At 35.3% G+C, this 13550-nt stretch overlaps 1 protein-coding gene across 1 annotated transcript in view; it reads left to right on the forward strand.

Annotated features, from left to right (window-relative positions):
* LOC127813081 (uncharacterized protein At1g32220, chloroplastic-like) overlaps positions 1 to 13550 on the forward strand; it is a 103866-nt gene that overhangs the window by 70998 nt on the left and 19318 nt on the right. The window lies entirely within an intron of this gene.

The raw sequence follows: 13550 nt of genomic DNA on the forward strand, positions 1-13550 counted from the left end.
ATAAGCAATTAAGAACAAATTATATAAGACAATAATATTTAAATAAATAAATAAATTTATAACCTCAAATGGAGAAATTTGGATTTGTCGTAGAAAACTTGAAGAACTTTTCTTCTCTTGTCTTGTGCCTCTTCGGTGGATGTGCAATAATGCTTTAAGAGCCTTGGATTACTTGGATGCTTTGCTTGAGAGCGTTTAAGAGCTTTCGGGTGCTTTGAATATGCAATTGAAGCACTTGGATGCTCAAAAAATGAGTTTGAAGAGTATTTATAGGCATTTTAGTCATTTTTTTCAATAGTAAAAAATCTGACCGTTATAGAAGGAAAAGTTTAGTATAACTTAAATTTAATATGTACACTCAAATAATCAAAGGGACTTATAGATTAGCTAGCAAGGGATGACTTTGGCTAGCTTGAGATTGTGGAATCAAATCATGGGAGGTGTAGTTAGTTGTTAAAATCCTTTTTGAGTTACATATACTATAAAAATATTATATAAATTAATCTAAAATATTTTTAATAGAAAATAATATTTTTGATAATACATATGATATAAAAAAATATTTAATAAATTAATCTTAAAAATATATTTAAAAAAATAGTTTTAATAGAAAATAATATTTTTAATAATGCATATGCTATGAAAATATTTTATAAATTAATTTAAAAAATATTTAAATTTTTTTAATAGAAAATAATATTTTTGGTAATACATATGCTATGAAAAAATATATTTTATAAATTAATAGAAAATAATTCGGTATTACAATTAATATATTTAAGAAAAATACTTTTTTTGTTAATCACCAAAAATATTATAATTTGTATATTAAAAATTCTCTTTTTTTTAATCATAAAAACTTAATTAATATGAGTAAGTTGGTTCAACAATTTTGCTATCAAATTTATATGGTGAAAGGATTCATGCAACAATCAAGCATTTGTTGGTTCGGCCTTTCAAAACATTGATTTGTGAAAAATAATTATATTTTATGTATAATTTTATACTTGGATACAACAATATGAAATACAAAACTATAAGTCACAAGTACAAGCTAAACTTTATGCCAAAGATTACTGTTGTAAATGCTATGAATGAAAGTTTTTCAATACAAAATTTTATCTTTAGATTATTTGCTAATATTTTGAGTGTAGTTGATATTGATGAAAATGAATTGTTTAGTAAGTATAAAGTTGATTATGTAATTATTTATACTCTTATAATTGAAATTTTTTTTTTAATTTTATTAAAGATATAATTAGAGAGGGCATTCGCAAAGATAATGCTAAGTGCCAAAAATTTTGTGGAATGACAAGTGAGAAAAATTGTGCAGTAAGAAAAAAAATTAATTTTTTTAATTTTTTTTTATCATGGTATCTTTTGGTAATTAATATAGGATGGCTTTATCTATGTTATGACACTTTAATTCTACTTCACTTTAATTGCATTAGACCCAAGATTACCTTTTATGTTCCAATATATTTTTGGTTTGATAAAATATGATTAATGATTTGATGTTTCAATATAAATTATGTAATAGTTTTTTTTATTATAATATTTATATATTATAAATTATATAACATATTAGCAAAAGTCAACTTAGATTAGAATTATATAACGCGAACTTATTATAATTCTAATATTTACATATTCATAATTATATAACATATTAACAAATTAGTATTACCATATAATTATAAAATACAATAATTGTTTTGTTATATATTGAATTTATATAAATATTATTGTGTTTTGTTTAAATTATCATACTTTATTAAATATTTAAAAAATTACTCTGAAGAAAATATTTAAAAAATCAAATTAAGATTAAAATATTTGTTTGGATCACTTTCATACTCAACATGATGCTTAATTGTTAAAAAATATGACATTCTACTTAATGTGTTAATTTTTCTTTAACACATTGAATGATGATATATTGAATTAAAGATATTCTCCATTAACACATTGAATGGCAAATAATTAATTAAATTTAAATTTTGGTGAAAGATCGAGTATTAAAAGAAAAAAATAATTTGTGATCATCAATCCTGTTGGAGTCATTTAAAATACCAAGTTTAGTTTTTTATTTTTAAATTTATAAATCTATTGTAATTGCATCTCTCGTGCATCGTACGGGTTTAACACTAGTATTTTTACTTAAAGTTTGAAATTATATTCACTTTCTAATAATTTTTGTATTTTCAACTTCTAATAACTTAAAATGTAACCAAAACTTACTTATTGGTGATTTAAAATTAAAATATTCTTTTTCATTATCAAACCCCCCCATTAACAATTCTAGAACAAAATTTTAAATTTATATATTAGTTGTGTGTTCTTTTCTAACAAAAAAGATGGTTAGAAATGAGCCTGCAACGGTAAGGGATGGGCTCTAGCGAGCGATCTATCGAGGGGGCAACTTACACTTGCAAGCACTTTAACGCTCGAGTGAGTAAGAAAATAAAATAATAGACTATCTGTAATACCCTTAGATATCGTAAATAATAAATCGAAATTTAGTGTTTTGAGACCCTAAAGAAATTATTAGAATTTTAAGTGTTTATTAATAGGGTAAGTATAAATTTATTTTTTAAGTTGTATGTAATTAATTTATTTAGTTTAAACCATAGTATAAAATATATAGTATAATTAAAATATGCTTATGTACTAGAAATTATATAAATAGTGCTTATGTACTAGAAATTATATAAATAGTATGTATTTTCTTACTGTTATATGTATATATGTATGTATATAGGTATATGTATAAGTATGTAAATAGGTATAGGTGTATATGTATATGTATATATATATATGTATATAAAAAAAAAAATCTCTAAAAATCTGGAGTAGGCGCACGGCCATGCTCTGGTCGCGCCTGCAATCGGCCACCAGAGGTAAGGAAAACTTTTAATGCTTCAAAGGACGATGGAATGGCTATCCAGGATGCGTGGCGATCGTGATGGGACAAGACACGTCGAGTTTTGGCTATAAATAGCCGAATTTGAGCAAGGCCTTCATCAGATTTCTTTTACTTCATAGATCGCTCGATTGGGGTAGTGTTTGAGAGCTTGGTCATGAGTGAGGTCTTGGTCTTTGTGTCGTGGGCAAGGTTTCTAGAGCGTTTGGTGGCCAACGGAGCAGCGGAGAAGGAGAATCGAGCTCGCCGGAAAATCGCACAAGCCACTGAAGCCGAGACTTCATCGCATAAATTGAGGTATTTTGCTATGTTTTTTCTCAAATCTAAGGCCATATTCGGGTTCGGGAAGTTGGGTTTAAGGGGAAGGCAAGCTTCGTTTGAAGCTTTGGGGCCAGCAGCATCGCCGGCAGCGTATAGGGTCGCTAGAGAAGACGAAGCAAATGGGCGCGTGCAGCCACAAGCCCGCGAGTAGGAAGAAAGCGCGTGGCTTGTACGCGCCTGCTAGGAAGAAAAGAAAAGAAAATAAAAAAATAAAAATAAAATAGATTAAATTTTGTAAATAATTTTAGAAAATCTAAAATTTTGTTTATGTCTTATTTTGTGAAAAATTTTCTGGAAAATGCTAAATTAATTATTTATTTAAATAGTTTTGCTATTATGGAAAAGGAAAAATAGGAATTTAATTTGAAAAATTTCAAGAAAATTCCAGAAGGTTAGAAATATTATTTAAATAATATTAGTAAAGAAAAATTGAATTATATGAAAGTTTGGATATTTATTAAGTAATTTTGAAGAAATAAGACTTAGAAAATAAAGAGAAATTATAGAAATTATAAGAAAAATAGTAAATTATATTATGAAAATAAATTTAATGTTTTAGAAATTCTTGGGACAAGAGGATTGAGAAATAGCCGCTCGACACGGTTATCGAGGTCGACACGCTTCTCGAGGCAACTTAGTAGTAAGTGGTATTTCCACTGAACTTAGTTTTATGAAAAATGCTTGGGTTGTTATAAGTAATAAATGTTTATTTCTAAACCCCGATTCTTGGGATTGCTTACATCATATTGACATGTTCTAGTATGTACCCATCACATAGACTGCACACATGACATGTTATGAAATGTATATGTACACAATGATATCATTGATCACACGCATTGAGGCCGTACAGAGTACGAACTGGCATTGCTACTTTACCAAGGGTTCCTCTAGACACCCCGGCTTCGAAAGAGGTGTCCGTAAGAATAGTAGGTAGCATGAGGGGTGCAGTTGACACTTACGATGAGTAAGACATTGCATACATACATGATATAATATTATGTACCCTTACTTAAATGGTTTATCATCTAACTTGGGTTTTGCCCTTGGAACATTCGACGTTCCAGTCGGGACTTGTAGTGATGGTACGAAGGTCGAGGATGTGTAGAGACGCGAGTCGTCAAGAAACGAGCAGATGTGCCATGTTATGATATGAATATTTCAAGAGTTATGTATGTGTTAATTTATATTTAGAAATTTATGTATCAACTTTTTAATAAGTGTCATGTTCAGTTATTTATGCATGTAATGCCATGAGTAGGTTCGATTTCAGCTTTCACTTTATAAGTTTGTGTTTATCTCTAGTGTATAAATATTTTGTCAAGCACTAGATAGGTCTAAAAGAATTTCGGGAATAATGTAATTTAGAATAAAAAAAATAAGTCCTAAATTTTCTAAGACATAACACGTCCTGAGTAGATGGATTGTTACACTATCAGTAGGTCAGAGAAAGAATAGATCCTGGCTCTAAAGAGAGATGTGTTACATACAGGAGGAGAGGTTTTCTTACATGTATGCGTCGTGTATTTATAAGGTGATGAGACTGGGTATCCTGCATCGATGAAGATTCCCAGACGATAACATAATATTGACGATGTTGGGTGTGCAAACTAAGTCCCACATCGGCTAGATAAGGGGAAGATCATGGGCATATAAAGTGTGGACAATATCTCCATTGGAATGAGGCCTTTTGGGTAATATCCAAAAGCAAATCCATGAGGGCTTAGGCCCAAAGTGGACAATATTATACCAATGTGGAGATTTAGGAGGTCTACAATCACAACAAGTGGTATCAGAGCCCAGGCCCAGACTTGGCCAGGAGAATGTGTGGAAGAAATTCTCAAAAATGCCAGACAAAGGTGGTGGGCCCAGTTAATCTCACGATTGGATCCATAGTTGGGCTCTATTTGGAGCAAGCTCTTGAGACAGGGAGTACTCTAGAACTTCATAGACGTGTTGGCTGCCCACGGTGAAGATGAGTAATTGATCTCGATGGAGCAGACAAGATGGATAATCATTGAAGGAGAGACTCAAAAAAATATCACAATGATGTGGTCCTTTGTTTGAGGGGAGGATTGTTGGGTGTGCAAACTAAGTCCCACTTCGGCTAGATAAGGGGAAGATCATGGGCATATAAAGTGTGGACAATATCTCCATTGGAATGAGGCCTTTTGGGTAATATCCAAAAGCAAATCCATGAGGGCTTAGGCCCAAAGTGGACAATATCATACCAATGTGGAGATTTAGGAGGTCTACAATCACAACAGACGAGACTCTCATTAATTCCAAATAGTTATTTTATCCCGAAACCAAACCAGCAGCTAGAGGAAGGGTGTTAACTGACTGCATGGGGTCGTTGTACAGTTTGGCTGGAAATTGAAGGAGGACACTACCAATGACTGTAATGCGACGTAATGACACAATTGATATATATATATATATATATACACTTATATATTTGAAAGATACTGAAACGCCAAATCATCTCTCATTAGTATCACTGAAGTCTTTCAAGCCGACTGAATATGGACGAAGTCCATTTCATGGTTGCTTGCTAGGAGCTTTGAGGAAAAAGTCGCATCAATCAAGTCTCCATCGCTTGGTATAGTCTTAAATAGTTAAGTCGGTCTAAGTATTCGAGATACAGTATAATCAATATGTAATGATCATAATAGATGACATAAGGTATTTTTGTCCTTTTCCCTGCGTTCAAAATCTCTTTCCTTTAAAAATGAAATCATCTCTCTTTGGCATCGCTGAAGTCTTTCAAGTCGACTCAATACGGACGAAGTCCATTTCATGGTTGCTGGCTGGGAGTTTGATGAAAAGTTGCATCAGTCAAGTCTCCCTCACTTGGTATAGTCTTCAATAGTTAACTCAGTCTAATAATCAATACGTAGTTATGCATAATAGATGACATAATAATTGTCTCTTCCCTTCAAAGAAGGGTATTTTTGTCCTTTCTCTTGAGTTCAAAATATCTCTAGTAATTAAAAATGATTAGAATATGCACATTGAGTAAGTCATCTTTAATTAAGTCAGGCTCTATTTTAAGTAAATATTTATAAGATGATAATAAATTTAATAAAAAATAAATATTATAAAATTTTTCTTTAAAACTTTGTAACTACCCCTCATCTGAAGGTAACAAAAATATCCAATTGCCCATGTTAAATAACAATTATGTTATTTGATGAGGGTAGCATGGGGGACCATCCCCCACCCCTTGTAAGCCTTACGTAGGCAATATAATATTTTCGCTACCGATGATGATTGAATCATCATCAATTTTGTCCAAAATTGAGTGTACCTAATAGTTGTCCTCGAGCTTGAGGTTGTCCAAAACTTATTTAACCTACAATAGAAGTGCTCAATTTTTTGATATATTCTATGACAATCAAGTTAGACTTGATGTAAAAAATAAAATAAAATAATTGTATGTAATAAGTGACATGAACTTTTTCATAGAATTCGTGCCCTTAATAGAGCCATGGCTGTGCCAGTAGACAATTAAATTTCAACCCATGGGCCAAACTAGATGAGTACAGGGATTGAAGTTTGGTTTGAAGCAGATCTAAATATTCAAGTGAAGTCGAGACTTAAGCTCTGATCTTAAATGGTCTAAAACACTTGTAGGGATTTATCCTCGCAAAACCCACAAGAAACCAAAACGTTAGGGCAAAGAAAATCACACAAAACAGTAAGCAATAATGCAGAAAACAAAAGTTGAAATCAAAGAACAATAAAAAAACTCCCTGTTTGTTCGGCAATGGAGAAGAAGAAGATGGATTTTCAAGGCTCAGCGTTGATCGGTCCGTCACCCACAAATGGCAACTCAGAATCGGTTCCAAGCACAACCCAAGAACCCCTTGATCAACACCCAAATCTGCCTCTATCGAAAAACCCCAACCGAGAATGATACACCCACACAAGGATGCGAAACAACCCCACTAAAGGAACACTCTTCTCACTCTCGGCTCTATCTTTCTTCTCCGATTTTTTGCGCACCTTCTTTCTCTTCTCGTATACTCGATAGATATAGATAACCCTCGAAGAATAGATAGCAGGCCATCAAGATGAGGATCAGCCTCCTAGGTATCCGGAAGAGATGAGAAGGGGATGAGGGATAAGGAAGAATCAAACCTGGAGCTTCAAACGGCCAGCGACCAAGTCGCAGCTCTTCCATCAATCAGCTAGGGCAAGATAAGATAGAGTATGGGCTGAATCAGAGCTTTTAGATAGGAGGCAAGTAATGGGCTTGAATCAGTGGGCTCGGTCCATGTTTTGAGCAGCTAGGCTAAGCCCAGCTTTCCTCCAAAAAACAAGACAAGTGTGTTTGGGCCATCTTCTTGTTGGGCCGCCTATTTGTGGGTTAGATCTCTCTTCATTCTATCAATCTCGGGCCAAAGCCTATGATAGACAACTTACCCGACCAAAAAACATCATCGCTTTGGACTTGTTGGGTATCACACCACAACAACACTGATGCCACCAAGAAAAACTTCGGGGAGTAGTTTTACCAAAAAAGACAAAATATTCTCCATCAATCCCTGTTATTTCATATCATTGAACCGTGTTAGATGGAGTTAATTAATTTTGGGCTAGATGGCGGATTTTGGTTGGTGAAGGGGTGAAAATCGTTATTTATTCTACGAAGCTTCATTGGTTGATTTGGTCAAGGTAAACTATGAAGAAGAAGGTGTGAAGTTATCGGTTACGTGACAAAATCAATGAAAATCTTTGGGATGGTCCAACAGCTCTTAATGTTAAGGGTACGATATTGTATTGATATTGTGACATAGCCATAGCCATAACCATAAAAAAAATACAAACCTTACTTAAAAAGAACGAGCAAAATTAGTTGTACTATTTACAATTAGCTAGTAAAATAAAAAAATTAGGTCCGCAAACCCACCTCACTTGAACCGGCACATGGATCGTCCTGACTAAACATGTAAGAGAATCTTTAGGTAAAGAATTCTTTTGTTAAATCTTTAAAAAATAAACACTCTCTGGTAAGTAAAAGTGAATAATTTTTCTTTTAATTGCTAATGAGAAGTGGATGCTTGGACAGGGGATGTCACGTAAGAAACTTTGAAGCCTGTCATTTAATACACATCAATCAGCCTCATATAATGGTCGATTTGGTCAAGGTGACCTGTCACAATGGCATGTGAAAGCTTTGAGAGCTTGAGCGGGTGCTTCTCCGAAGGTTCAGGGCACGATCCTGCTTCGGCGACAGCAACATTTTTGCTTGAAATTTGAGTCTCTCGGAGGTTACTTGGAGTTGAGAGCAACGGCAAGGTGCAAGTTTGATTGGTCTCGTGCGACATGGTGGACATTCAAACATTCCTAATTCTGCTCCCTTTGTTTTAGGGTTAATGACAAAAACAATTTAAATCTTTTCACTAATTTGTAATTTAATTCAATCATTTTAATTTAGATAATTAAATTTAAATTAGTTCAATTGAGTGCAATTTTATCTAACATGTAAAATTAATTCACAAGAAGTATGTTCATATTGATATAAAATGATAGGTAACATATAATAATAATATTTATAGAATCCACGTATACACATAAGTAAAAAAAATAAACAGTCGACAACAACTCTCGACTATTCTACTCTGGCTAGTGTGACTAGGCCATCCAACCCTTCTTGGCAAGTTCCTGGAGGAAGTTTGGACAGAGCACACTCTACCCACCACCAGAGGAACCAAATGGAGCGCGCTCTACCCTAGCCCCACTCCTAGTGACTCCACAAGATTGGCTGAGGTGGGGATGGAAGGGATTAAGACCTTGATTCGATCGAAATTATGGTAGGGTTCGCCGACCAATGCCTCATCGAGAAGCTCTTCATCCTTGCCAAGGGCGGCGATTGTGAAAGCCTCGTCGTTGAGGGTGGATAGGGCTTTGAAGAAAGCCAAAATCCTAGATTTGGAAGTAACGGCTATGGTGGCTAAGCGGTTAAGAAAAGGAGTAGCTTGGTTTCCTCTAGGGTGGGAGAGGTGGAGACGAATAGAGGCCTCAATGTGGGGCTTGGATTGGATGAGGACAATGGGGCACTAGAAGGGTTGCCAGTAATGGAGGTGAAGGAGGTGGAAGAGCCTTGGTGCATAGTTTTGAGGCGTCATGAAAGTGACGACGTGATTGATAGTGGCGTTAATGTTTTGGTGGAGAGATGAGGGTGAGATTAGTTGTTAATTTTAGGAAGTTGGGGGTTGTTTCTACTTTCGATAGCCTATGGTAGAGGAGTCGCCAACTCTTTTGGCCATCATAGCCGTTGACTGTTTATTTTTTTATTTTTATTTTTTTAATTATGTGTACATGCGAGTATCACTCATAATATTATTATATGACACCTGTCATGTTAACTTAGCATAAACATATGCCTTCTAAATCGATTTAATATGTTGGATAAAATTATATTCAATTAAGTCAATTTAGATCTAATTGTCAAAATTCAAATGATTAGATTAAATTACAAATTCACAAGAAGGTTTGAGTTATTTTTGTCAGCAGCCTTTCCACTTTTTTAAGATCTTTTTGGGTTTGTTCATTATGTGTGGGATATTCAATTATTACTAATCGTGAGATTATTGAGTTTTGAGCTAAATAAGGTTGACCTATATTAGATGATCTTAGATATGATTTGTATAAAATATTTCTAATCAACTGATTCTACTTTGTGGTGGAGGGTAAGTTTAGAATGTTTGTTTGGGCTACAAGAAAAGTATAGATTAGGGTTTGGGAAATTCTATTTGCAACCATGGTTTTTGTTCTTCGCAGCCATAATTAACTAAAATTTTACACTTACTATTCGTAACCACTCTTATTACTTTTTGCAATCATTTAGATTCCAAAAATACCTTCGCGCACACATTTATCCCGCATAACCACCCCGCACGCATAGCCACAACCATTGTTGACATCAAACCCTACTTTTCACACCATCGCCCAACCACATCACTCTCACCATCTGTCACCGACCCTCTATTGTCGTCATCTTCTCTCGTTTTTTCTCTCTTGTCCTTTGTCACCCGAGTCACCTCACTCTCTCCCATAGTCGACTAGGTATGCGATTTTAAAAGTTAAGGAACAAAATGAGGATTCAGAGGCATTTTGAATGCCGACATTTGGAGGCGGTGAGGTCACCTCTAAACCTCGTGGTTTGGGGACGATGTCGACTGCCTCCCAACAACAAAGTTTAGAGGCGATCCATTCCTCTGAACCCCAAGGTTCAAAGGTGGTCAAGGCCACCCCTAAACTACGGGGTTTGGAGGTAACCCATATCGCTTCTGTCTCCCACCATGGGGTTGGAGGCGACGATGACTGCCTCCAATGCCGGTGTTGTTTTCCCTTCGTCTCTTGATATACGTTTTTGGTGATTTCTTGTTGTGTTGTTTGTAGTTTGAATATCTCAATTGGAAACTAGTGTTAGTGTTGGTTGTTGTCTCACAGATGTTGTGTTGAACATGTTGCGCCAAGAGAAAAATAAAAACATAAGGAAGTTACATTCATTGTAAGTTTTGCAAAGAGGGAGCATGAGATAGCTAAATTGAAGGTGAGCTACTAGTTTGTAGTTCAAAAATTATCGTTTCTTCTTTCCATGAATGTAACTTTGTTCTTTCTTGTAGCAATTTAATTGTTTTTTTGATTAGCATGTGTTATTGTTATATTGATACTGAAAGATTAAGTTTTTTGAGCAATTTAGTTAGTTTTTTAATTGGCATGTGTTAATTGTATATGCCTATTTATTTTACTGTGCAGGTATGACGTTTACTCGAGGAGGTGGCCCACCTTTATCTGACGCTTACTCGAGGAGGTGGCCCATCTTTATCTCGCTAGCGTTCTACAACTTCCACAAGGAGGAGAAGGGTCGAGGCTTATTGTGATCAACCCCTAATTGATACATCCATTCTAGAGCCAGTGACACACGTTCCTGAGCAGTCACTTGTATTTGGTTCTAGCTCACTATCGACACAACCTTGTGAGAAACCCTTTAGAAGATAATTTTTCTGGCCCATTTCTTGGAGGCCCTAAAGATCCATGCATTTTGAAGAGTTTTAAAAACAATTTGAGAGGGTTGTCTTATCTCCCAAGAATCCTTTCAATTTCTCCAAATGGTTCTCTCTCTTTTTCTCCTCCCTTTTATACCTACTTCTTTACTTGTTCTAACCACATGCCTAATTATTCCCCTCTAACTAACTTATGACTCTTTTACCCTTGAGTCATTTTACTCGGTTGCCCCTGTGGTCCCCCCCCTCTCACTTTTCCCCTCCTTTTTTCCTTCTTTGATAAGTTTGTTTAATGGAAGTCCTAACATAAATTCACATCTCAAATGCAATCATTGCAATCTTGTTGTATATACCACTGAAAATTGTTGCCAACATCTTAGGTGTGATCATTGTGGTTATAAAGGCCATACCATCAATGTTTGTTGAAAGCTCAAGCAAGCAAACACTCAAGGGGATAAGAAAGGCCTCGACCCCTCAAACGATTTTTCTAGAGCTCATTATGCGGATTCAAAATCTGAGAAAATTGAAATGACCCCTTCCTCTTACAGTCTCACTGCTGAACAATATCGTGACCTCCTTAACCTCATTGCTCGAATAAAGTCTGTTAGTGCTGCCAATTAAGTGTCAATAGTGAGCAACCTTTCAAGTATACCTCATCACTTTCTAATACATGGTAAGGGCATTTGATGGATTTTTAACATAGGAGCCACAAATCACATGGTTTGTTTCCTCCTTTTTTTTTTTTTTTTTGCTAGTAGTATACTTGTCACCAACTGTTACGTCCATTTACCAAACCATGCTCTTGCTCAAGTTACATATATAGGAACCATTTAATTTTCCAATAAATTGGTTCTTTATAATGTGCTTTGTGTTCCTTCCTTTAAACTCAATTTGATATTTGTGGCCAAATTAACTCAAACCTTTTCATGTTATACAACCTTTACCAACAACCTTTGCCTTGTGTAGGACCAACATTCAGGGAAGACAATTGGGATGGGAACTGAGCAAGCTGAACTCTATTACTTGGATGAGTCAAAGTATGCCGAGTGTCGTGTTTTTGTTACCACCATCTTCTCCATCAATCCTCGTCTTTGGCATTAATGTCTTGGGCATCTCTTTAATAAATGCATATAGGCTACCTCTTTTTGTTCAGACTCCATCAAAACCAATCTACTCAATGATTGTTCTATCTGTCCACTTGCCAAACAAACTAGACAACCTTTTCCTTCCAGTTCCATTAATACAAAATCTTGTTTTGAGTTAATTCATGTTGACATTTAGGGTGGTTACCATGTCCTATCTTCACGAGCAAAATATTTTCTTACTATCATAGATGATTTTTCTTGATGCACATGGGTTTACCTCTTGCTTACCAAATCTGAGACTTGAAATTGTCTACTTACCTTTATAAATCTTGTCGAAACCTAATTTGATTATCGTATCAAAATCATCCATAGTGACAATGGCCCTAAATTTGCTATTCCAAACACATATCATGCCAAATAGATTCTTCACCAAACTAGCTGTGTCTCAACCCCACAACAAAATGGTGTTGTTGAATGAAAACATATCGACATCTTCTCAATGTAGCACGTGCTTTACTTTTCTAAGCCAACCTTCCCAAAATTTTTTGGGGTAATGCTATCTTAACCGCCACTTATCTAATCAATCATACCCCATTTAAGGTACTTTTTGCACAAACCGCCCACTTAGGATCATTTACGTGTTTTTGGTTGTCTTTGTTTTGTCTCTACACATCACCACAAACCCAACAAATTTGATGCTCGTTCTCTCCGTTGCATTTTTCTCGGCTATCCTTATGGCGCCAAAGGTTATCAAGTTTACGATTTAGCCACCGAAAAAACTTTTCTTTCCCATGATGTCCTTTTTCATGAACATGTTTTCCTTTCTGCTCCTACTACTCCCATCTCAACTTCACCAACACACTCAATCCTTCCTGTCGCGGGCTCTATAAATCCGATTTTTCCCACCGCGACGCCTGCTAATCCAAATCCACTTGTCATTCAGCCATCTCTGCCTCCCATAATACCTTCACCTTTAGCCCGTTCCCCACCTAACCTTCTTTTATGCATCACCATCTTTGCCCATTGCCACACCATCAAAGCATCTTATCCTTCCCGCATCGCCAGTTCTAGATGTCACATTTTTTTACCCTTCCACTGCGACAGTGCTTGATACACCACCCGTTTCTCCTATAGCCAAAACTCGACTTCGACGACCCATACGAGCACCCAACTACCTTCAACAGTACCATGTAGAAGCTTCTT

Source organism: Diospyros lotus, chromosome 11 (assembly GCF_014633365.1).
Source record: "Diospyros lotus cultivar Yz01 chromosome 11, ASM1463336v1, whole genome shotgun sequence".
NCBI lineage: Eukaryota > Viridiplantae > Streptophyta > Magnoliopsida > Ericales > Ebenaceae > Diospyros > Diospyros lotus.